At 37.4% G+C, this 22,452-nt stretch overlaps 1 protein-coding gene across 1 annotated transcript in view; it reads right to left on the bottom strand.

Moving 5' to 3' along the window:
- The window catches only part of LOC127496024 (protein FAM110B), a 41,694-nt gene that overhangs the window by 6,284 nt on the left and 12,958 nt on the right, over window positions 1-22,452 (bottom strand). Inside the window, exon 2 of the mRNA XM_051863559.1 lies at window positions 7,207-7,297. The gene's annotated coding sequence lies outside the window, so the exon portion shown is untranslated. The remainder of the gene's footprint in view (window positions 1-7,206; window positions 7,298-22,452) is intronic.

Raw genomic sequence — 22,452 nt, 5'->3', positions numbered from 1 at the left:
AAATTGTCAACATTTTAAGTATATTTGAACATTAAATCTATTATAAACATACAAATTTACAATGAACAATAGCATATTTATAAATTAATGTTGATTTAAAAATCTGTTGTTCACATGAATTAGAGGCGTAAAGTATTTTTTGTGCAAATCAAAAAACTCTCTAGAATGAGAAAGTCCCTCTCCTGAATATCAGTGGTTTCTGGGTAGTGTCAGCACTCAGCAGAAGGACAGAAAACTGCTTGTTATTTCATGAGGTCTTTACTGTTTCTTACATTCAGCTAGCAGATCATAAAGCACATCTGAATGAACGAGTACATTTCCCATGTTAGGAATGTGCTCTCAGCTGTATCAGTGCTATACTGTATGACCACATAAGCCACATTCCAGTGCGCCTCAGGTCATAAAATCACAGAAAATACGCCACATCAGCTGAGCCGTTTGGCAATGTAGCAACACCGCCATTAAAACCATCTTGTTGTCTGAGAGTCCAATTTTTTTTCTTTTAACTCCAAACACATGATGATCACGCGAACAGTTTTTACTCAGGCAGTTTAAAACAGAAACTGACAAAAAAAAAAACCCTGCTGCTTTGAGGTCACATGGCTACTTCAAACAACAATATAAAATGTCCTGCTCATAGATGCAAGTTACGTTATTACGAGATTCACAAGTCTGTTGTGTTTATAAACTCTGAGATGATATTAAGCAGCAATGTCCCACTGGGTGTATTGGGTTACAAAATTGTGTATACAACAAAGAGAAGACTGGATTTCAGCTAAAATCCTTTTATCACATTTGCCTAAAGGCTCGTCCTCTAGTTACATTTCTCAGGGTGAGAAGAACTACAGTATGATCCTGCTTCACAACAAAACCTGCTTTGGCTGTGGTGTCAAAACATTTTCTTACTAAATATTTCATATCTAAAAATAAATAAAATTATTTGTTACAATTATTTATAAATAATAAATAAAATCCTATTTATATATAAAAATACTATTATTTATAAATAATTCTTAAATATACACCCCTTATCAGTGTAATAAAAGCACATATACTGAGCTTTAATGGAAGCAAGACCTTTGGACCCGACTGTATATCCATACGTTCACAAAAGTTTTGTAAGATTACACCACAGCTAGATATGATGGCACAGAGCTAAAATGAATGAGCAGTTTTATTGAGAGTGTCAGTGTGTTGATGAACTGCTATATAAGCAACAGATTCTGGTGTCCATCTGTTATCTGCTCACACCAGCAGCAGCAGCAGCGGCAGCACGGGGCTGTGACATTAGAGCTGGTTGTATGCTGTGAGCAGTGGGCTGGTCTAGTGACTCATGGAGCCAGCAGATGAGCCCCGTCCCTCAGGGGAGAGCAGCTCATTGGCTCTCCCCTCCTGTCACTTATCCAGACATGGGCCCACCGCCACAGCAGGTGTGTGTGTGTGAATGTGCCTGAGCCCTTGTTACATAATAATATCATATATAGAAGCTACAAGACCAGTTGCAGTACCACATAGTGTCTGTTCTGCTGTGTAGCAGCTTGTCTACAATGGACACATGACAACAAATGATCTAAATCCATTTGTCCTGTTATTGGAAGTAGCACAAGCACAGAGTACGTCAGAAATAGAACAGGGCATCCATTCAACTCATTCAGTTTATACAGCATCACTCATTATCAAAGATGTATTGACCAATAATCGGTATTGGCAGATAAAAGAAATTATTTTCTCTATCAGCCATCAGCCGATTGTTTAAAAACAGCCGATGATCAGGGACGATTATATCCGGTCAATCAAAAGGGGGGGATTTCAAAGTTAACGAAACAATAACGCATTTAACAGTTTAAAAACAATAGCGACGTTAAAGGGATAGTTCACCCAAAAATGAAAATTACCCCATGATTTACTTACCCTCAAGCCATCCTAGGTGTATATGACTTTTTTCTTTCAGACGAATATGATTGGAGTTATATTAAATAATGTTCTGGCTCTCCCAAGCTTTATTATGGAAGTGAATAGAGGATGAGATTTTGAAGCCCAAAACAGTGCAACCATCCATCATAAAAGATAACCACATGGCTCCGGGGGGTTAATAAAGGCCTTCTGAAGCAAAGTGATGTGTTTGTGTATAAGAAAAATATTCATATTTAAAAACTTAAATAACTGGCTTACGGCAGACGGCAGGAAGCTGCTGAAAGTTTTCTAATCTGTCTGTGATCGCACTGCATAAATTTTTTTTTAAAAAAACTGGCTAATCACACTGTAAAAAATGATTTTTGACATTGTAAATAATATAAATATTGAGTCTGTTTTACTAAAAAAAAAAAAAAAAAAAAAAAAAAAAGATTCTATTTCAGTCTTTCTACTTCAAAATTTCACATTTAATTCAGTGTGTTACTTACCATTTTTTGTAATTATTTGTGAAATTTACTAGCAATTTTTACACCAAATCCTACACCAAATTTTTTTCATTGCAGTAAGATTTGCGCTTTTGGTCACATGCCCAGAGATGCTGCTGTTATATAAAACTACATTGGTGGCACTCACAAACAGATTTTGCTAAGCAACAGTGAAAATCAGAGGAAGAATCCAGAACCGGCTCTCTTGTGTATTTGGTGTTATTTGATAAACATCACAGCAAATACAAAATCTAAACGCCTATTTGGAAACATGTAACTATTGTTTGACTTCCTTTATTCTGTTTCAGAAAAGGAAAGATATGCAGCACTTTGTGTACCAGGGTAACCAGGGCATTTCTGCTTTTCTGTGCCAGTTACTGTTAAAGAGTGAATTCGCATTTTCATTCAGCCTGTCTGCAGTTTTTAACACATTGGTCTGAATCAGTGGCATGCAGTGGTGTTCTGAAATGAGGAGGCGAAGTCCTCACAGTTTTTTTAAATGTTTATATAATATTAAATGTAAATTCATATCCCAATCTTGTCACATATTTCTGGTTTAATAAACATTACATTAAAAAGAAACCAAATAAAAAAAAAAAAAAAATTGTATTTTTACATTAAAGGTGAAATACCAAAAAACCACTAGGCCAGTGTTATATATTTTGTTCACTTGAGTACTTACAATATCCCAAATGTTTCCAACTATTTGTAAATCGTGAGACAATTGCAATTTTAACCAAGGCCCCGGGACGTGTGAGGAGTCGCCTGTCAATTGCGTCATATTCGCGTTACCCTCGTTTTCTGGTTTTATTTCGTAGAAACCATGGAAACACCAAAGATGCTTTAATATATTACATGTTTGAATAGACAAGGGAACACCTGTTTTGATATATTTATAGACAGAAAACTAATTATTGTTATATAGCTCAACACGTTTAGTCTTATTGTTTAAATCTAATTTTCTTGATTTTTTTGCGAGTACCATGCTTTACCATGCCTCAGAAAAAAACACTATTTTGTGAAGTAGCTAACATAGCATAATCAGATGCAGCTTTATTTTTAGTAACAGTAATACAGAATTTTCTCCATCATACAATACGTTTTAAAATTAATTGCATGCAATTTATCAACACAAGCCATCCAGCATTTAATATGATATTCTAATATCAATCTAGCTTACTGCAGTGTGTCTCAAAGAAGTGTCTCACAGCAGCCGCCGAGCGAACGCACAGAGTAACGTCATAACATCCTTTTCAACACACTCAAATGTATCTAATATGTTAAACAGAGCTGTGTTACCTCATACTCATGACCGGAAAAGCGGAAGCGGCGCCGGCGACTGTGGCATAATAAAAGTTCCGCTGCTCGCGGCGTGTTGCGCAATCACTCCAGCGGCCTCGTTCAGCTCCCACAACACTCGATCCTGCTCTGCTTCATACCACAATAACGTTAATAATCCCATCCATGAACATGATTTCTTCCTGAGTCCTATCCCGATTGTTTCCACCGGCTGTGAGGTGAAGACCACATGTCCCAAGATTTAACTATGTAATTTATGTTCTATTTATTAAAACAAATTATAAATCTCATTTTTACTATTTATCTATTCCAAAATAATAACTAAAGGCAGTAAGAATTTAAATAATATATTTTATTTGTGAACTGATGTTCAGCTGTTCTTTTTAAGTCAACTTATTTTTATAAGTCATCAAGCTCGGTAAACACTGGTCAAAAATACGAAGATGTACCTTTAATTTCAATTTCACCAAGCTGATTGCTCACTAAATCCCCACAGTCATCATGTTTTCAGGCCATTTCAAGTTTGATGTGACGTGACAAAGCGGTGATGTCTAAGAGGCTGAGTTTCTTGCTTTCTTTTTAATTATTCTTTTCATTAATGCCATAATTTTTCTTTATTCAGACCGATTCGCAAACACGCATGAAAACAAGAGGATTTTCCGCACAAACCAATTATAACCAATCAAAGCACGATGGAGGCATTGCGTCCTCTCACATGACTTTCCCCCATTCATTCTCAATTACCCCCTAACAAACCCACCTGCACACTTTAGAGGGTTTGTTAAAACTCAATGAGCTCAGGGGAGGCAAGACTCCTGCTGTAACTTTACCTGCATCACAGGTGTCGCTGTTGGACAGTGTTACTTTAGAAAAACTAGTGAAAAACTATTTTTTCATCCAATTTTTTGAGGAGGCACTGCCTCCCTTGCCTCCTTGGAGGAAACATTCCTGGTCTGAACAGTCTACTGCAGGGATGGGGAACGTTGATCCTAGAGGGCCATTGTCCTTCAGAGTTTAGCTCTAACCCTAATTAAACACACCTGAAGCTAATCAAGGTCTTCAGGATTACTAAAGTTACAGGCAGGTGAGTGTTTTTTTCAGGGTTGGAGCTAAACTCTGCAGGACAATGGCCCTCCAGGATCAACGTTTCACCGCCCCTGGTCTACTGGTTAGTCTACTATCCACATAAAAATTAAATATAAGCTTAAATTCAAAAGCCATCATGACTTTAGAGAGCAGAAGAAAATATTACTAGACATCACAAAAACTCAAAGTCAGAAGAAATGTCAATATGTGGCAAACATATTACTGGACACAAATCAGTCTCTGGCATCACATTCAGTTCACCATCTCCATCTGACATTTTCTCTGCCAAAATATCCAGACAGAAGACATATTTGTCTTAGACACTTTAATTTTATTTGTGATACTGGCACTGGAAGGTCCACAGCGATTTCAAGGATATTTGTGATCTCAATGCCACTGCAGTAAATCAAAGGTGCTTTGTGATAGAGGAGAGGCTCTGAAAATAAAGCCTAAGGTAAATAGGGAACCTATTAAAAGGCATCATTCTGACATCCAGACCAAACACAGGACGTCCTGTGATTTGTCGAGGGCTACCTGGCAGGCACAGGTAGCAACAGTGCATCTATTCTGAGAAGGTCTACAAAACACTAAATTACAACTGCACATAACCAGAATATGCCTTCTATGGCTCATGCATAACTGCAGGTGAGCTTTTCAAAGCACAAGCTTATTTGTCTGTATTCTTTAGAGGGCAACTTTGGCTTTTAGCACAATTAAATGTGCTCCCTTCCCTCTGGGACACACTCTAGGAATAACCTTTAAACTATTTTCAAAGGCCATGCTAACAGGGAAGCGTTTGACATTCTGTGAGTGTTAATTTTGGACCCTGGCTACATAAGTTCACATGAAGAAGAGCAACACCATGTCTACACCAGACGCGACCATTGCTGCGTTGCAACGTAACAGCTAGAAGCTGTCCACACTGGATGCGACAAAGTGACCACTGCAAATCTGTTTGTTCTATCAGAAAGTATTAAAAGTATTTCAAAAGCAGGGTGTATAAACAATCCGAAACATGTCCTGGGAGAATATGAATGTTCTAGCACAGCTTTGTTGTGTGAGTTTCTTGCAGCAACCAATACCTAACTAATTCTTAAAGTTAATGAGAACAATGTTAATCTAGTTGGTGTAAACGGATGCAAGGGACATTACCCCAGACTGAGGTTCATTGAGAGCAAAGCCATGACCCAGATTATCCTGTACTAAAGCTCATGGGACAGATCTCACCACTCATGACCTTACTCTTGCCTCATCACCACAAAGCTTATGGGCTTTGATCACTCGTAGAATAGTGAATGAATGATGAGCGCATGTATGCAGTTTTACTGTACAATAACTATGAGGAACCCACAGCAGACTCATCCATTAAAAAGTAAATGATGTCCTCACAGAAGACGCTAAACTCTTGTGCACTCAATGCTTTATCCCTCCCGGACGCAGAAGAAATAATCCCGTTAGTGCTACTCAAGGAGCAGTGGAAGGACAGTAGTGATGGAGAACTGAGGATGGCCTCAGTTGGCTGATCCTGATGCTGTGGATTGGATTACTTTACAGTCTCAGCGCATGTGTTAACATGGTTCATCATGATATTGTATTATAGTCTAAGGATTACTATTAGGGTAGTCAATTTAATTATCGGAAAGAACAAAATACGTTTTTTAAATGAACAAATCAAGTACCATCTGTTACAACAGGAAACTGGACTCACCGAGCCTCACTTACGGAGAACAAGCAGTACAGAATCAGTGAGAAGTCGTTCACAAGGGACATGTTCTTGCATTCAAAAACTAAAAGATTGACAGTAACAGATTAGAAAAGAAAAAGAAGGTACGTTTAGCTTGACACAGGTCTTAAAAACATGAAACAATCAGCCTGCAATTGTACAAAATCCAAACAAAACAAAAACAAAACAAAAAATTAAGTAACATATTTTTTCTGATTGTGGACAATGAAAAAAATGGCATCCCAAACATCATGCGATTACATTTTAATGGCTTGTTAGTGAATCTGGAACACTTTGACTTCATCATCGCGTTTACCCAGATGAACATACTGAGTTACGCACATCTGAAGGATTGGAAATGATCAAAGGGAGTATGTCAGCTTGTACAACCCATATGCTTAAGAGGAAATGACATGGGAAAAACTTTTCCTGCACTAAAAGCTGCTCCCTCAGGTAACTCTTGTTTTGCTGTGAAGGAACATCTGCTAACACACACAATAACAAACACAACACACTTGCAGGACCTGGAAATGCAAACAGACTTCTCTGCCCCCAGCACTGCGGATATCATTTGAAATGTTTGTTGGTATATTGCCAGTAGGTTGGCTAGTGTTGTTCAAAGTATTGTTTTTACAACTAGTACTCTATGAGTTCTACTGGATGAAAAAGCATTTACTAAATAGCAAAGAAGTAACCAACCTCTATGTGGCTCAGGTTTTAACAGGCTCCGAGCTGCTGTCCGAGCCGCCCTTGTCCTCTAGCTGCTGTAGGTTATCAGTTGGGGTGACGCCTGGGCAAGAGAAAACAGCAGGTAAGATGCTGCCATCACAAATCAATGAACAGTAAACTCAATGGATTTCTGATTGCTTTATTACCAAAACACTTGCAATGAGAAAAATGTTAGATTATTAAAATAATAATTCATGGTTCAGTACTGTTTTTTTTTTTTTTTTTTTTTTTTAATTAAAGTGCAGCACTGTTTTAAGTGTTATGTTTGTTTTCATTCAGTATCCATTTAAAGAAAAAACTGCATGATCCAACCTAGTTATCGTTATCGGTAAAATCCGAAGGGTGACCAAAGGAGTGTTATGAGGGGTTAAAGATAATTTTATATCTGGCAGTGTTGAGCAGCACAGCCTAGATGCCGGTCTCAGCTAAGACTGCGATAGTAAGGACATTCGCAGTGGGCCACATAAATACAGCGAGTGGATGATGAGTGTTTGCATGTTGAGCTCATAGTGTTCCATCCCTTTTACTGTGTTAATGAATCATCATGACACTATACAGAAAGCAGCAGATGTTGGAGCTTCGCAGGCTCACATGGCTACAGTTTGTCATTTTATGGGGAAGCTCCTCCCGACGTGGACATCTAAGTAATGAGAAAATCCTGGTACAAATTCGGGGCTCGGCACTTTAATGAAGCAGTAACCACATTATCACCTCAGTCAGAGTTATGGCTAGCCTAGAACACAACCTGACAGCAAAACTCAGATTTAGAAATTTAGAAATTCAGAATCACTTTATTAATAGTTGATTTTTTGTCCACAATTTTTTCCCCCTCAGACTCATCAAGACACACAGATGAGATGTCAAACAGGCATATTCATCATGTCATCCCTCCCTAGAAAATTCAACACAACACAGTTCATGTGATTAATGATATGAAGGTGCAGAACCCACATTTAGTCAGCTGGTTCCTCCTCACATTGCACGCACTTTGAGCAGACTATACCACTGAGACTCACAGATCCATCAACAGAACACAAGGCATCTACTTTGAGAAGCTTACAGAAACAATTAAGAGGATAATCAATGGGTCTATGTGTTTCCTGGGAGTGAAATGGAAGATTTGCCTTCCATTTCTCATCAGACCCTCACTGGTCCAGGTCCAGATGCATGACAGGACTGGGTGTCTCACAGGATGTACGATGCAAGACCTCTACTAGCACTGTGCAAGGAAGTGCACCTGGTTTTGGTACTCCTCCTCAGTGATAACCATGTAAATATTTGGCAACTATAACTTCTGCAATGCTCATTTCCCAGTAGAAATAAGTCAGAAGTTGATATCAGACAACTAAGGCTATGTTCAGACTCCAGGCAAATCAGATTCATATCCACGTATGTGATGAGGCTTTCAAAACATATGCAGGAGATATGGAGGTGCATCATCTCGCTCTCCAAACACAAGCACCCTGTCGGGTCGTGGTGCAGAACCGGTATATATTGTGATGTTTCGTGCTGTAGTCATGACCGAAATCTTTGGACATTCTATTTGAAAACCATATGAATACTTTCAGCAATTCATCACTCCAAAGCTTATGGGCTTTGATCATTTGACCGTTATCAATGTGTCGCGTGAAGAGTGACGCAAAATACAATTTGAAATCCGAGTAGACTAAGGCGCATCTGTAAAAATCTGATTGGACTCACATTACAAACCAATTCCAAATGTGGTTTGAATTAAAAAAAAAAAAAAAAAAAAAAAAAAATCAGATTTCATGTGTTTGTTTCCACTGTAAAACATTTTCAGCTGGTTAAACTTAGAAATGAAAGTTCACCTGCTGCCTTAAAAATGTGAGTTAACTCAACTAAACATAAGTTAACTCAACTTGAAGATAATCTTTGTTTCAACTCACAAATAGTCAAGACAATGCATTATTTAAGTTTAAATTTTAACTTAAAGTAATGCATTGTCTTGACTATTTGTGAGTTGAAACAAAGCTTATCTTCAAGTTGAGTTAACTCACATTTTTAAGGCAGCAGGTGAACTTACATTTCTAAGTTTAACCAGCTGAAAATGTTTTACAGTATATATATATATATATATATATATATATATATATATATATATATATATATATATATATATATATGTGTGTGTGTGTGTGTGTGTGTGTGTGTGTGTGTTTATTTAAAGAATTGAATAAATAAAATATAATATTTTAAACATTTTATTTATTTTAAAATGTATTATTTATATAATAAGATTTAAATAATTTTAAAAATAATATGTAAATCTATTTTATTAAATAAACAGGTTTTATTCACATTTTTTATTTTATGTACATGGGAACTACAAATTAACATTAATGAAACATTTAAAGTCACCATGAAATCAAAATGGACAATTTTTTTATGGAATATTGCAGTGTTTATTATAAATGATTTATCCACACAAATCATTATTTAAAAAAAATAAATAAATAAAAATTCAATTAGCAAACACCAATGATCCAAGGACAAAATCAAGGCCCTGTATTTTTCACTCGGATATATGTCACAATAGGGAAGAAAATATGATTATTTCATGCTGACTTTAAACATTTGTGTATAGTAAAATTGATATTTTCTTTGAAAATTAAGATAAAAACAGGATGCCTTCATTTCTTCATTGAAGAAAACCAGCGAATCCAACAGGAGTCATTTTGACCATATTTATGCATTCATGTATATAGGTTTTTTGAGTCATGCATTCTAGGGTCGGAGGTGACCATGTTTTAGAAACTTCTAGTAGCAGAACATAAATCCCGCTGAGAGCTGGTTTAGATACTACTCAAGCACAGCCTTCGCTTTTCACGTGGTCATTTGGCATTCCGTGCAGACGGCACTCCACACAGAGCCAACCGCCGACTTTCACAGCTTCATTTATCTGTGAGCAAACACCAAAGCCTGCATTATCATTCCAAACGAGTGCCGAGCCATGAATCACATACAACAGCATGTGGGTGAGTCAATTCCCAAATCTACAGCCAACAGTGTCAACTTAACTTACTACAACACTCCTATTCCACTTCAGCGTGAAACTAAAAAACAACAGAGAATGAAATGGTGCGAAACGAGAACAAAGATCTAACAAACGATCGTAGTAACATCCCTGAAACTACAGACGATCTGTAGATGTCAGTGGAAACTAAAACTCTAGACATTAAACAACAGCTCCGCGAAGCACTCATCAGCCAGACACAAGAATACATTATACTGCTGAATGCAAGTGCTATTTATGTTCAGTGTGTCTCTTTCATGCACACAGACAAACTCTTCACCTTGGATGCTACTTGTCTTTGATGGCACTGCCATCATGCCTTTCTGCCACCAGCAGCAGCAGAATCAGTCTCTCTCAAAGATCCAGTTTTAATGAGTAAACATGCTACAGCAGGGAGACTTGTCAAATGGTTTTGCTTCATAACCAGATTCTACTTCTGGACATCATGTGGTGACCCAATACAGTATTATATAAAAGTAAACAAAACTGTGACGCAACAATACAAAGTTATTAATGACAAGAGCTTCAATAATAATAGTTTAATTTATAATTTTGGTTCCAAATGTCTATTAAGTTCCTGTGGTTTCATGCTCTCGGCAGTCAGTTTTTATAGTTTGAGTATAACAAGTTTATTTTTATATTGACATGAATTTGTGGCAAAATACTTTAGTTTGATTTCAACAAAATATATGGGAAGTAGTTTATCCTTCCTTTTAAACCTGTTAAATTTGCTATGCTATAGTATGGTTAGCTATATTTACAAAAAATATACAAAATACTTATCATACCAGAACCTGAGACCCATTTTTAGGTTGTGACCTACCAGTTGAGAACCACTGATCTAGAAGACAGATCCAGAGAACATCAGACAAGATCTTTCACTAAAGGAGAGGAAGTTATGGTTTGAATGGAGCTGGAGGACCACACAGAATCAAAAGCTCCACCTTGCAGAGGCCGTTGTGACTTTAACAAGGAAACAAAAAGGTCCATCCAATGGTCCGGTGAAAACATAAAAGGAACCATTCAACAATTCATAAGGAATCCATGCTGCCTTCTCTTGGAACATCTGATAGTTGGGAAAAAGAAATACTACAAGACTTACTTACAGAGGCTCTCTTTAATTCAAGCTCTCCAGGAAACCAGGACAGTCCCAAACCACTAAAGGAACATTCCCCATTGCCACACACTGAGGTTTATTTTGAGGAACAGGCCCCAATTGGGACAAACAGGTTGGAGGTGTGGCGGCTTTTGCGCAGGATCTTTTGTTTACCAACAAGGCCAGTGTGGGAGAGGCTGGCCTCCTTTAAGGAGGGAGATGAATAGGTTTGTTAGTATGTTAAAAGCTGGAAACAAGGAGCGTCTCTTCACTAAAACATCCTTCCATAGCAGGTCCACTTTGAAAAAAGAGGCCAAGTTATGGGCCGGCACCCAGAACAGCTTAATGAGAGCTCATACAGAGAGGGAGGCAACGAATACACACACACACACACACACACACACACACAAACACACTTCTGGTACACAAGGTTGAAAAATAACTTTCTGACAAATACCTTTACGCCAATGATGGGCGAATTTGGAGGAAAAAAAAAAAAAAAAAAAAAAGAGACTTTATATTTATTAAAGAATCTTAAAAAAAAAAAAAAAAAAAAACATATCACAGTTTCAACAAAAATAGTAAGCAGCACAGCTGCTTTCAACTTAAGAAATGTTTCTTGAGCACCAAATCAGCATATTAGAATGATTTCTGAAGGATCATGTGACACTAATGATGCTGGAGTAAATTCAGCGTTGCCTTCACAGGAATTAATTACATTTTAAAATATATTAAAATGGAAAAATAGTTATTTTGAATTGTAATAATATTTCACAATATTACATTTTAGTGTATTTTTGATCAAATAAATGCAGCCTTTGTGAGCATTAAACATTTTAAAAATATTTTCAAATGTTTGAATAGCAGTGTACAGTATATGAGATGAGCCATTCCCAGTGTTTGGGTCATCGCACATCTTTAAAAATGCAAAATCATGAATGGCCATCAATACAAAATGTTATCAGACTGACATGTGAACGTCAGTAGGGCAGTGAAGGAATTTGAGCTGAGCCGCTGTTTGTTTTAGACAGAGAACGAGGATGTGCAGTCTCCTCATTATTAGGTTGGACACACAGGAGTCTGGGAAAGGATCAGAACAGCAGCAGTTGCTGGAATGCATGGGAGGGTGGGAGGAGAGACAGAGAGAGGACATTGTGCTGAGTAAGGAGTGCTGCAGTGCCCGTCTGCTGCCTCACGATCTCTAAAGGTTTTGTCAAGGCTCAGCCGGCCCAACTCATCTCTCACGCACAGGCCAAGGGCACAGACTACAGCACAAGCTTTTCCATAGGAAACTCAGCTAAAGGGCTGTTCAATGCTCCAGTAACTCAGAAAAAAGAACATAACACCACCCGTGTCACCACTACAAAAATAATCTTTTTCAGATTTGTCAAAAGATAGAAGACTAAAGGTAAATCCAGGAAGGGCTTAACATTTTTTTTTTTCTTCTGCTAGCCCAGTCTGTTCCCACCACACACACACAAAAAAATTATAAATTAAATTTAAAAAAAAAAATCATGTAAAAAAAAAAAAAGAAAAATGTATATTAAAAGGTACCCTATGTAACTTTTTTTTGTTTAAAATTAACAAAATTTAAATAATGAGCAATACATTATCAATCCTCCTTCTAAAATGTGTTCTTGTCTTACCCTGATTCACTATGGCAAGCCTATAATAAGTGTTTATATTTTTAGACGTGATAGAATAGTTTTCACAGGAAATTGTGTATGTTACTCGCCCGTGCATGTCTTGTTATATCCGTAAACAGAGAAAAGTTGCTCCGGCTGTTTTGACGCATGTATGGTGTGGAAGCAGCATAGGTTAGTTGTCACAACGAGTCAGAAATGTTGATATGGAGCACGCTAAATCTCAAACCTCCAGGGAGTTTAAACTTTTTTTAGTTATGAGAAAGAACCATATTCATCCGCACAGTCACGCAGAGCCAAAGCACAACCAAAACAATGTTCTTCAGCAAAATGCATGGTTTTGTTAGACTAACCACTAGAGTATACTTTTAAAGGGTGATATTTCAAATTCACTGTTTGAAAGTTAGTCGGGCCGAATCCAACAACAAACGTCTAACCAAACAGCATCAGGGGGCGTATGACGGTCGAGAAGAGAGAACGAGCAAGAGGGAGATTTAAAAATAAGAAGAAAAAAAAAAACTGCAGAACGAGAAATGGGACAATACAAAAGAGCTCAAAAGAATATCACTGGAATGAAGGTTTATGGCTGGGCAAGCGCTTTAGGACCCGGTTTATATTAGAAAAGCTTTCCAGTGCTGGAGAGAGCTAAGAGGGAAGGCCTAAAAAAACTGCTTTGATCCTGCTTCTCATGCGAGTACACTGGGTTTTGATTGTCTGGAGCTGCTGTGCTGTTTGCGACTAACAACAAACACTTTGTATTTACTCGTGTGTACTGTATGTTCATTTTTTGTGCTTCCTTGTCGTTCATTCATGAACTGCGCTTTATTTTTCGTGAAGCATTTTGTTGTGCGTCAGCTGTGATAAACAGACATCCACTCGCATTGCATGTGTAACAGTGGCCAGATAGTGAGAGTTGTACAGGTAAACCACTGCGCACTGACGGCCGCTAGAGAATGAGGTGTTTAGCGTCATTGGTAGTGCACTCGCCTCGCATGCCAGCAGCGATTGGGCCGGGGTTCGAGACTGACTCAGAGCAGGGTGGTTAGGATTGGAGTGTGAGTTTTGGAGGCGGAGCAATGAAGAGAGGGGTGTGTTTGTTTGGGTTGATTTCAAATAACAACAATGTCCAACAGCGTAGTTCAAATACCACTTACTGCACCTTTAAATATGCCAGAAGAAAATATATTACATAAATATTTAATGAAAAATGTATTTACAATACTTTAGTTTTAGTAGACAGCTAATATGCTATAGCACCATGACAAATATAATAATAATAGTAATTTTTGCTGAGTCTTGTGCAAAGTGAAAAAAGAGCTAAAAACAGTAATCTCTGATTTCAAAGAGAACATTACGCTTGTCAAATGTACTGTATTTCAGTTTTGATGAAGTATTAGCATTGACAGCGCTGCTATTATGTAAAGCTGTGATAAATCAATGATGGATGGAATATCAAATAGCCATGCCACGTGAAAACCAGCTGGAGACTCGACAGAAACAAAACAATCCGGATGCAACAGCGACGTGTGCACGCTGAGACACATGTGTGCCTGTATAATCCACAGTGTGTTTGCCCATTCAGGCTGATTTCAAGAACTCACTGAAAGATATTTTGGGTGGTACATAATAACCTCTTATGAATAATGGCACTTAGGTCTCTGTTTACTAGAAACAAAAGCTCCTCAGAGTCATGCATCATATAAACCAGCTAATCTGTATTTAATCATGCTCTATTCCATAATTACTGAGAAATGCTGGGTCAAATAATGGGAATTAATTTCATTGAAATTTTACTCTACTTAGAGAAATATTCGCCTGGCAGTAAAATATTAGGCAAAATAACTCTTCAGTGTGTTCCTGATCCCTGCTTCGCCCTCTCAGCTACCCAAAATGTCTCACAACATATCAAAAGGGAGAGAGTAGCCCACTGAAATCATAACAATATGACAGGTAAAAAAAGAAAAAAAGAAATTGAGTCTCAGATGTAAACACTAGTGCACATTGCATCACATAAAATTATCTGAGCACATATAATGTATACTTATACACATTAATTATCAAATGACATGAAATTGGGATGAGCAGATCGATCTTGAAATATGTATCTGACATTTATGCAGTCTTTGGTCAATACTTTGATAAAGTCAACACTAAGTGTTTTTTATTTGTTTTTGTTTGCTTATAGAAAATAATAAATACAAAGCAATGTCCCAAATGCCACCATATGCATCGCAAGAAAGACAAAAAGTGATAAAGGAGAGAGGAAGAGAGCAAGAGTAATTGATGGCATCACACACCTTCCATCAGCGGTATGGGCCGCACAACTCAGGGTGCCGGATTTCAGCCAGCCAGTCGTGACATCAGCTGTGTGCGTGATTCTGACACCAGCAGAGAAACACACACACTCACGCACGCTCGTCTGGCCACTGCCACCCACTCCTCTCTAATCTAATTACAGCCCCTCAACCAGCTGCTTGTGTCGGCAGACAGCAGCAGCCGGTCTGAGGCCGGTACCGAGTATCAGCTGTATTAAATTTTCATAAACTAAATCTTTCGAAGAAAACCTGATACTGCTGTTCTTTTAATAAGTGGACCAGCTGGACAAAGGCGCTGTGGATTCAGACCTCACCCAGTCTATTCACTAAAACCACAGTCATCATCATAACTTTACCTTCAATATTCATTCTTACACAAAAACTAGAGCATTCAGCACAACACCACATTCTTCCCTGAATGTGGAGGAACACAGTTGAGCAAACCACTGTCATGGAATACACAATGGATTCTCAGCTCTGTCCAATTAAAAATCCATGGCAGGAACAATAAACATGAACCGCGGTGTCAGATATTCTCTCTTCCATGACCTCATGGAGCAAGTGCACTGACGTCTTCAGCCCAGTTTATACTATCTGCAACTTTGTTGCTGTAAGTTACTAGTAGGAATGGGCATGTGATATTTAGTACTTGTGTACTCGCAAGTGACAGTGATGATCGTTCATGAAAATTATGATTGTGTAACTTTAAACTCTAATTGGTTAGGGCACCATTGTGGGCTGTAACTTGAGGTCTGATTGGTTTTATTGGTTATGTGGTCCAGAGAATTGAAGTTAAACTGTCAGTTGAATCACTTTGACTATGTGCAGATGTAAGTTTTAAAATTACGTTAATGTTGTGTATATATCTGATTAATTTCATGAGTTAATTAACGTCAAATGACAATGCCTGACATTATTGACTATGATTGAAACAATCAGATATTTTGAAGAATGTTGGTAACCAAATAATTTTGGGGACCATCAAGGGCGCCTTAACAGGATAGTTCACCCAAAAATGAAAATTCTGTCATCATTTACTAACCCTCAGGTTGTTCCAAACCTGTATAAATGTCTTTGCTCTGCTGTACATTTAATATAACCAGAGACCCCTGGGCTACAACAATAAACTTTGAGATGAGATGCAGTTTATATCCACGCCTTTGTAAATTACTGAACCGGCATTCAGTGCAGAGCAGCTCTCTCGCACTGTATGACATTACAGAAAACTAGCTGTCCAATCCAGGCTTCGCCGAAAATGCGGAGTCTCGAAAATTTACGGGTGTGCGAGTTTATCTATAGAATGTAGTTATCATCACTGCTGTAAACTCCCATATACAGTGCTCAGCGTAAATGAGTACACCCACTTTGAAAAGTAACAATGAACACAAACAATTTCCAAAATGTTGACAAGACTAAGTTTTATATAACATCTGTTTAACTTATAACATGAAAGTAAGTTTAATAATATAACTTAGAGAACAACATTTTCAGTTTTACTCAAATTAGGGTGATGCAAAAATGAGTACACCCCACTGAAAGTCTCTGGAGCAAAGCTAAATTTTAGACTACAAATGTCTAATTTAACAAGAATTCAACCACAGGTGAGTCTAATTATTCATTACACAGGTGTCTAGCAGACAGTTGACTATAAAAGGGTGTTAAAACCCCTTCCCATTTCATGCTGTGATGAAAGGTTACAAGAAGATCAGTAAAGCTTTACTCATCAGTCAAAATACTGTAGCAAAAGTGGTACAAAAATTTAAAAAAGATGGAACTGCAACCATCTCACAGAGACGTCCAGGTCGTCTACGGAAGTTAACACCTCGACAGGAGCGTCTTCTGATGAGAAGGGTTGAAGAAAATCGACATGCAAGTTCACTGCAGTTATCTAAAGAAGTAGAAAGCCAAACTGGGGTGACTATTTCCCGTGACACAATACGGCGTACACTGCAGAGGAATGGCATGCATGGGTGCCGTCCACGAAAGAAGCCTCTCCTAAAGCCCAGGCACAAAAAAGCCCGCCTAGAGTTTGCCAGGGACCATGCTGACAAAGATGAAGACTACTGGGAGTGATGAGACCAAGATAAATGTTTTTGGAACTGATGGCTTCAAAACTGTATGGCTTCGCGAAGGTGAGGAATACAAAGAAAAATGCATGGTGCCTACAGTGAAACATGGTGGTGGCAGTGTCCTTATGTGGGGCTGCATGAGTGCTGCTGGTGTCGGGGAGCTGCATTTCATTGATGGCATCATGAATTCACAGATGTACTGCTCTATACTGAAAGAGAAGATGCTACCATCACTCCGTGCCCTTGGTTGTCGTGCACTTTTCCAACATGACAATGATCCTAAACACACATCTAAGGCCACTGTTGGATTTCTGAAGAAGAACAGGGTGAAAGTGATTCAGTGGCTCCTGATCTGAACCCAATCGAACACCTATGGGGAATTCTGAAGAGACAAGTTGAGCATCGCTCTCCATCCAGCATCCAGTCTCTAAAAGAGGCCATTCTTGAAGAATGGAAAAAGACAGATGTTGCAAAATGTCGCCAACTTGTTCATTCTGTGCCTAGAAGACTTGGTGCTGTCATTAAAAATCATGGAGGCCATACAAAGTACTAGATGTAGTAGTTTTTGTTGTGGAGTGTACTCATTTTTGCATCACCCTAATTTGAGTAAAACTGAAAAATGTGTAATCTAAGTTATATTATTAACCTTACTTTCATGTTACTTTCTATGCAGCCATACGTTAGCATTGCCATTCATCTCAATAAGTCACTTCTATTTCTATCCCAAGTTAAAATGAGAAAACTAGCAATTTTGTCACCGTCACATCTACTATAATATCATGAAATGTTTAGAATATATATAATGCTTTGAAAAAATGTCAGAGCACATGGCAACTTTTAAACAGCTGTCAGTCGGAAAAAAAAAATGCTTTTTGGCTCCAGATGGCGTAGCTACAGCATCTACCCGCATGTTCTATCTCAACCATGCTAGGCAGCCAAACCTCTACTCTTTAGCCAAATCTGGTGTAGGTTAGCAAAATAGTTATTATTGCTTACAGCTCCTTTAAATGAGTCTGTTGACTGGCTTAGTGTGTGCTAATTTAGTCAAAGTATGAATTCATCATGTGACATTGCTGCATACATGTTAAAAAGTACATTTTAACCTCTTTGACGCTACAACTTCTGCTCATAATGATAAATTGTAAATCATAAAGGCACGTTCTTCAATTACTATTAGCCTGCTCAGATGTAAACGATCCAGCACTAGAGCTGAACAACATATATAAAGCGGCTGTGACTGCATGGTCCTGTGGATGTTTCTCGCATCGTCTCAGTATGGGGGAAGGTTGGCTCAGAGAAAGGCCACTGTGAGTCAGAGCTCTTAATCCCTCCATAAGCACAGTTTCACCTTTTTCCAAGTTGTGTTTTTTGAACACTGTGTGAACATGCTGAGAGTACAGCAAGCGTTTGTACATGGGGATGTATTTTCCACAGAGAAAGAACATGCAGCTTGTTGCTGATGTGTTTGATGCTGTTTCAAAGTTTCCACTACATCACAGGACATACATCATTAAAAGAAACGATCTGAACTTCACAGTACTCGTGTGGTTTAGAAACACACCTGGAAAAACTGTTAGCAGGTTGGAATTCCTTTCAAAATGTTCAAGAGCATCTACAAGATAAATGCATTAAAACTCTTGACAGTATGACTGCTTGTCCTAGAATTAGTAGGTCAATGACAAATCAGACTGTCCAAGATAAAAGAAAGGAAAATTTGGGGTCGGTAAGATTTTTTTAATGTTTTTGAAAGAAGTCTCTTATGCTCACCAAGGCTGCATTTATTTGATCAAAAATACAGTAAAACAGTAATACTGTGAAATATTATTACACTTTAAAATAACTGTTTTCTATTTTAATTTAAAATGTTTATTCCTAAAGTTGAATTTTCAGCATCATTACTCCAGTCTTAAGTGTCACATGATCCTTCAGAAATCAATCTAATATGCTGATTTGCTGCTCAACAACTATTCCTACTTATCAATGGTGAAAACAGTTGTGCTGCTTAATATTTGAGAAAACTGTGATAGATTTTTTTCAGGATTTTTTGAAAATAAAAGAACAGCATTTATTTGAAATGGAAATATTTTTTAACAATGTAAAAGTCTTTACTGTCATTTTTGATCATTTTAATATGTCCTTGTTGAATAAAAGTATTTCTTTCTTTCAAAAATCAGACCACAAACTTTTAATAGAAATAATATATAATTATTTATAGTAATATATAATAATATAAAACATTTTCCTTAACACCATGAATGTATAAAGAGTGTATACATATTAGTCATTTTCAAAAAAATTTTTTTGAAAATTATTATTTAAAAAAAAAATACTTTTTACCTTAACATGAATTATAAATTCAAAATATTTTGTGCATCCCTATGTTTTGGGGGACAAAAGTCTTTCAAATATTAATAAGTAAAATTAATTTTACAAGTCAAAATTATTTTTCAATAAACAAGATGTATATTCAAGTCACTGCATAACACTGAATTACATTTTTAGCGTTTTTATTTATTTTTATTTATTTATTTTTTTTATTGTAATGAACAATAGATCTGGACAAAAGAAAAAAGAATGTAATTGACCCTAGCAACAATTAACACCAGGCAATCTGGAAAGATATTCTTCCCCCCCAACCAGAAGTTGTTCATTCGATTAAAGAAATCCCCTACACATCATTAGTAGACTTTGCATTTCATAATTTGGGTCTGTTCAATGCTAAACTCCTATCGCTTGCTGAAGTGATTTATTGCTCTCCACATGAAACGGGTCTGAATCTGAATAATCCTCTCATGGTCATTTATAAAGAGATTAATTCTGGCAGTCATCCATCCAGACAGACAATAATACAGGTATCTCTGCAGCCCACCACTGAATCACAAACTCTTTAATATTTAGTAAGGCTGAACTACAAATGTAGGTAATGACAAAGAGAAAGCAGTATCACTCAAACAGTTGTTTGCAATAAAAAAAAAAATTACACCTTTAGGAACTCAGAAAACCACCACAAGATACTCACGTGATGAAGTTTCCTTTGAAATCCACACAGAAATGACACATTTCCAAAGTTGGCGTACAAGGAAGCACAGAATCACAGTACACATCTTTTGACATACTTTATTGCCGGGTTTAGTCCCGTAACGGTGGCAGCAGAATGACAGCGTCCTTCAAACTAAACGAAATCTTACTACTGACTGGATAGACCAGCCAGGATGGCAGTTAGCCCTCAATCAACTTCTATTAGTCTAATACAATCTGACTGCTTTCCTTAATCACAGGTCCACATTGAACTGCTTACCCTCTGTCTTTAAGTGGAAAGACCCTAATCTTCAACTTAAAAAAACATGTTTGTCATCACAAAGACTTTATTAAAGTGCAATATGTTGCCGGAGGACCACGTATGGGTCATGTATAGGCCCACAGAAACATAGCCTAATTGTAGCTTAGAAGCAATGCCTACCGCATAAAGAGTTGAGAAACATCTTAATCGCATCAGTAGAGATTGTAGGCCAGATTTCAATGGGATTACAGTGTCATCACCGCTCTCACTGCCCACAGAAAGTTCAGTTAAAAAAAAAAAAAAAAAAAACGGTTTTAATGACCTTGGTCTAGACTGTAACGACAACTGACCAATGAGAGAAAAGATACGCTAACATCAGGTTGAGATGAATCGTTCAGCAATTTCATCTCAGGATTTATGATGTTATATAAAGGCAAAGCATTGAAAGGACTAAGTTGACATCAAAGACAGTGATTCATATGCAATATTTAACAACATCTAGTGAGTCATTTGGAGCTGTGTTGAAAATTGTGAGAATTTGGCCATTTTGTGACCCAAACCAAATATTGTAAAGTTTCTTGTTTGTAAAACAAAACTGAGTGAAACCTAGCCTAATATCTGTCAGTGCAGTTTATTTTTCTGCATAGCCTGACTGTCTGGATGCCTTTGTAATGTCCTCGGGTCTGAAGTTCTGAACAAATGTTCACACATAAATAGTAGAGTCTACAAATCACAAACATCTTAATGACCAACCAACAAGAACAAATGGCTTCATAAATATACAAAATAATCAGAAATGGGTGACGATGGTGAACTAGTCATCCAACAAACATGCTATAAAGTTGAAGTGTCTTGCGCAACACACTAATGGATTTTTTTTTTAAAAACTGCACACCCTTATACTGTAAATAAAGTCTTAATGTAAATACAAAATAGTTTGTTTAAAGGGATAGTTCACCCAAAAATTAAACTTCTGACATCATTTACTCACCATCATGTCATTCCTACTCGCCATCATTCAAACCTGTATACACAATGGTGCACAGGAGAGCACTGTCGTCTGCTACGATTTGATTATTAAAATTGCTTAAAGCTACTATGTAACTTTTAGGCCTCTAGTGGTTGAAACAGAAAATTACAGGCTGTTTTGGTAATTAAGTTGTGCTTTGGCTCCACTATTCTGCATAGATGAACCACTGTGTGGTTACAGATGATCGCCTTATCGGTGCAAATGTCAAAACTCTCCCAACTAACAAAATAAAGTTAAATATTTGAAAAATTTGTCTTATGAGTAGGTAAACAGCTTATATGGATATTTATAGGCAAATAGACCAAAGCAGTAACTGGTTTAGAGACTTGGCATTGTTACCAACATAAACATTGTTTTGTGAACCTAGTCGGTGCACAGCAAATGTGATGTGGTATGCAAACTATGTTAATTCATGATTTATTACAGGTACTGTCGCTTTCCTTTTTTGCTTGCAAACACTTCTCAGTTTGATGTTTGTTGTGGCTTCAAGCTACTACGACACCTTCCACTGCATATAGTAGTAGCCTGATGTCTTTATATACAAAAATGACATAAACATGCACAGATGAATGACTGAAGTGTGCAGTTGCGTGGGTTGGGTTGGATTACTTTTACACCAAAACCAATTGGAAAATGACCAGCAAACCACGTGTACTTTTTTAGCTGACACACTCGGGTGATTTGTTAAGTGTTAGTCAAAATCTGAGTCACAATTTACTACTGACTATGGTTCACTTTGGTAAGCCTAC

The sequence above is a fragment of the Ctenopharyngodon idella genome, chromosome 15, assembly GCF_019924925.1.
Source record: "Ctenopharyngodon idella isolate HZGC_01 chromosome 15, HZGC01, whole genome shotgun sequence".
In the NCBI taxonomy this organism is placed as follows: domain Eukaryota; kingdom Metazoa; phylum Chordata; class Actinopteri; order Cypriniformes; family Xenocyprididae; genus Ctenopharyngodon; species Ctenopharyngodon idella.
The sequence above is the reverse complement of the archived record's forward strand: the minus strand, read 5'-3'. Positions and strand labels throughout refer to the sequence as shown.